The 4145-nt window shown below is 52.1% G+C and overlaps 1 long non-coding RNA gene across 1 annotated transcript; it reads right to left on the bottom strand.

Annotated features, from left to right (window-relative positions):
- Window positions 1-1966: 1966 nt before the first annotated feature.
- LOC110344263 (uncharacterized) lies at window positions 1967-3846 on the bottom strand. The gene is made up of 3 exons (XR_015448696.1): window positions 3687-3846; window positions 2704-2850; window positions 1967-2149 (listed from the first exon to the last, which is right to left on the bottom strand). It is a non-coding gene; the product is annotated as an uncharacterized LOC110344263 (long non-coding RNA).
- Between the last annotated feature and the right edge of the window lie 299 nt (window positions 3847-4145).

The following is a 4145-nucleotide window of genomic DNA, read 5'->3' as shown; positions in this document are numbered from 1 at the left end:
TTCTACCTACCCAGCAGCTCCAGGATTGGCTCCAATGCTGTGGCTTCCCCTCACTGGCTGATCCTGGCCCCACTTTCCAGCTGCTGAGCTCAAGCTAGGCCTGTGGGGTGAGCCTGGGTAGGGGGCAGGGCTGGGCCTGGGGCTGAGCTGACGGAGAAGCCCAAGGGAGGAAATGAGGGAGGCTGGGAAACTCCTCAGTGCAGCTGGGAAGCAGAGGGAGGTCAGACGGGCCCCAAGTTTACAGGCAAAGAGGGACATTGAGGGCCGAGCTGTGAATCCTGCCAAAGCAGTCTCCTTCCCACCGGAAAACCAGGAGTGAGAAGCCACCCCCTACCCAAGCCGGGCAGGGCCTGAAGGTCTCCCCCAGCCCCTCTGCCCAAAGGGAGGGCGACAGCCCTTCCCCAGGCATGTGCTCCCCTAAGCTAAGGAGGCCTGAGTAGAGTGCAGCCTCCTAAGAGAGGCTGTGACTCAGCCTGGCCTCTAGGACCTGGAGCTGGGGTCACAGAGCAGAGGAAAGGCGGGGCCAGTCAGCTGGAAAAGGAATAAGGAAGTGGCAGCTGTCTTCCCACCAAGCTTAGGAAAATCCTTTCTGTTCACTGGATGCCGCTTAGGAGGCCTGTCCTGGGGAATCCATGACCACAGACTCCGCCTGGGTCAGCCACCCGCTGCTGTGTGACTTCGGACAAACCACTTCAATTTCAGTGCCTAATTTCTCTTAGCTGCAACCGTGAGCTCTAAAAACACCTGCCTCAGGGCTGGGGATTTAGCTCAGTGGTTTCGCCACCTGCTGTGCAAGCGCAAGGATCTGAGTTTGATTCCTGGTGCCAATAAATAAACAAACAAACAAACAAACAAACCTGCCTCAAAAGATTAACACCCGAAAAGAGCAACTAGCCTAGAGCCTGACCTATGCATATGAAGTCTTTACTACTGATCTGTGCTAAGACCCTGCAGGTGGGGATGGCTTTGTCCTCATTTCACATGGGAGCCAGCTGGGAGATACTGGGTAAGTGCCCTGGGCACAGCCCACAGAGCCCGGATTCGATGCAGATCACTGGCAAACTCACTCTCCCACTCCCTGAGAGGAGCATTTCCTATGTTCCCACAGTTTTCCCCTTATCCACTGTACCATCTTGGCAAGTTATTGAACTTTCTCAGTCTCAGGTTCCTCCCCTGAGAACCGGGGATGAGAAGTGTACTTCTGTTACCAGGAGTGGTGGTGCATGTCTGTAATCCTAGCACTCAGGAGGCTGAGGCAGGAGAGTTGAGCATTCAAGGCCAGCTTGAGCTACAAAATAAGAACCCTGTCGCCAACAACAACAGAGTACCAGTGTCACAGCTATTGTAAGGACTGTTTGAGCCTGTGTTCTCTGAGGGCAAAGCATGAGACAAAGGCTTGCAGCAGTTATTTTGGAATGTGATCCCAGGGGGGAACACTGAAACAGGGAGGGATGGGCAGCCCTGTAAGGTTGCATGATGGAGCTGGCCACTGCTACGGGCATCTGAGTGTCCGATCGCTCAGGACCACCTGAGCAATGTAAAAGGCAGGCAGTGAGTGCAAGCACCAGAGGAATTCCAAAGGGAGGGAGGCCATGTTTACAGCCAGGCCTGAGGCAAGATGCTGTCAGGATGCACCTGTGTGGTGCTGCTTGCAGCCTGTGTGGAACTGGAGTGAGGAGGTACCAGGATTTGCACCAGAGGTGTCCGACACAACATATTAAATGAAATAATGCACAGAAAATGCTTTTTGTGTAGCCTGGCACATTTTAAGCACCCATAATATGTTACTACATTATCATAATCGTCATCTTCCACCAAGGTCCAAAGTGAAAAGTCAGTATTAACATTCTTTATTTGCAACAGAAGGTAAGGAAACTTCTGGAAAATTCACTCTATGAAATCAGAGCCCAGCGTCCTGAGGAAAGGGAGATCATTTGAGTTCCACGATTGAGCAACCAATGTGAGCCTCTTTTGTGTCAGGCACTGTCTAGACTTGAGGCACAGCAGTGAATGAGGCAGAACCCCAGTGCAGGCTCAGCGCAGGGGCTTGTCAGGCTTGGAGTAAAGGGCTCTGCTCCTCCACTGGGCCAGGGGACCACGGGCAGCCTTCCTGGCCTGACAACAACAACGACGACAAGGAGCATCTCAGCTGGAGAAAGAAGGACCTGACTGAGGCCCCGCTTGGCCTGGCGAGCCCCTGTGTGAGACTGCAGGCTTCCTTACATTATGAGGGGACCCCAGGGAAGGCACTGGGCATAGGAGCGTGCAATGCTGGGGAAGTGGAAGAGGCAGAGTGTGAGTCAGTGAGTTCTGAGTTCTGTTCCTGCCGCAAACTTCCTGACTGAGCTGGTTGCTCTGCATTTCTTGCCCTCCTCCTCTACGGACCTGTTGCAGCCCCTACAGATCGAAGCACTCCGGGTCTTCATGTCTTCTGGCTTAGGCACTTGCAGAGTCCAGAGGGCAAGAGAGGGAACAGTGGGGGTTTTCTTTCCTGGCCTCCTCCTGCTCTCCTGGGTTCCTTTGCCCCCACTCTCCCTTCTCTCCCTTCTTCTCTCCCTTCGTCAGGGGTGGCAATGGCTGCCTACTCTTGTTAGTCCCTAGTGCCTCCATAGACCTTGTTGGCTCTCTTAACTATGTCTGCAGATCGCGAATAATCCCTTCTTTAAATTTCCTGTAGCACCAAGCAAGGTGGCACACACCTACCTGTAATCCCAGCTACTCCAGAAGCCGAGGCAGGAGGATGGCAGGTTTGAGGCCAGGCTGGGCAAATTAGCAAGATCCTGTCTCAAAATTAAAAATGAAAAGGAGGACTAGGGATGTAGCTCAGTGTGAAGGCTCTGGGTTCAATCTCTAGTACCAAAAAGAAAAAAAGAAAAACAAATATTTTAGCTAAATCCTTCTGAGGAGAATTCATCTCCCTAAGCCAAAATTTTCCATCTACAAAGTGAAGTAAAAGCCCCTTCCTTGTGTGCCTGATGTGTGCATGGCATCTGACACATAGGAGACCCCGACATGAGTTACTTACTCTTACTCTTTCCTGCTGTACTGTCAGTAGCAGCAGGTTGGTTTTCTCTCTGGATTTGGTGGCTGAGAGCAAAAGGCCATTGTGGGAGGGAGGAAAGGGATTAAATAAATGACTAAATTTTTCTACTTCATTTGATACCTTTCAAATCACAACATTTGTGACCAGTGAAACAAGATACATTTGACAAGGGTATAAAGCCATTCTGTCTGCTGCAGTCCCTTGTCACATCCACAGCTACCACACTGATATAACCAATGGTAACAGCCTGAGGCAATTTTCACCACTCTTCACCTGGCTCCCAGAACCAGAGACAAGCATGTGTGCACAAGTGGTTTAGTTTCTGGAACAAGCTATGCAGGACCCAGCACCTGCCCCATGTCCCCCATGACCCTTGGCAAATCACTTCCAGATCACCTCTCTGAGTAGTTCCCATCTCAACCCTCCCAAGTCCCCCTGCTCAAAATACCATGTTCATCCCAAGAAAAGGACCCCGGCTGAGTAGCTGCAGCCAGTAAGGAATGTGCTGTTTACCAGGGAGCTGAGACTCTGATCCCACAAGGCAAACTCATAACCCACAGTCTGGCTACACCTCCTCCGAATTCAGCCTGAATAGCTCACAGCTTTAGAGGGAGTCTCCTTTGCTCAACCTTAGAATACTCACTGGGCACAGCACCGAGCTTCGGATGCTTGCTGAAGCAGGAAATGTCAGGCTGAGTACTGATGGTTTGCTGCTCCCAGGGTAATGGTCAGTTGGTACCACACTTCCTCATCAACTGGAGCCTGCTAGGATTGTAGGAGGGGCCTTTTCATTTTGATTCATTTCTGATAGGGAGAGAGTTGGGTCACATTGAAACGCACATCCCGGCCAGCCCTGGCAGGGGCAGGAGGTCCCTTCTAGGCGCGCACACAGTGTCATCCAAGCCCAACATCCTGCAGCCCGGCAGGAGCTTCACCAGCCCGGAGACCAAGCGCCCGGGTGCCTCTTCCCACCTGGAGCTTCTCAGGACTCTTCTGATTTTCCTTTCTCAAAGGCTGACCCTAAGGTAAGAGGGTAGGAACCGAGGTGTTCCCTCCTCTCTGCCACCCCTATGTATTTATCCCTTAGGGCCCTGCTCTGAGC

Source organism: Heterocephalus glaber, unplaced genomic scaffold (genome assembly GCF_053883595.1).
Source record: "Heterocephalus glaber isolate CG9 unplaced genomic scaffold, H.glaber_assembly_v1.0 deba00000546, whole genome shotgun sequence".
Taxonomy (NCBI): domain Eukaryota; kingdom Metazoa; phylum Chordata; class Mammalia; order Rodentia; family Bathyergidae; genus Heterocephalus; species Heterocephalus glaber.
Note: the sequence above shows the minus strand (reverse complement) of the source record. Positions and strands in the feature narration are given on the sequence as shown.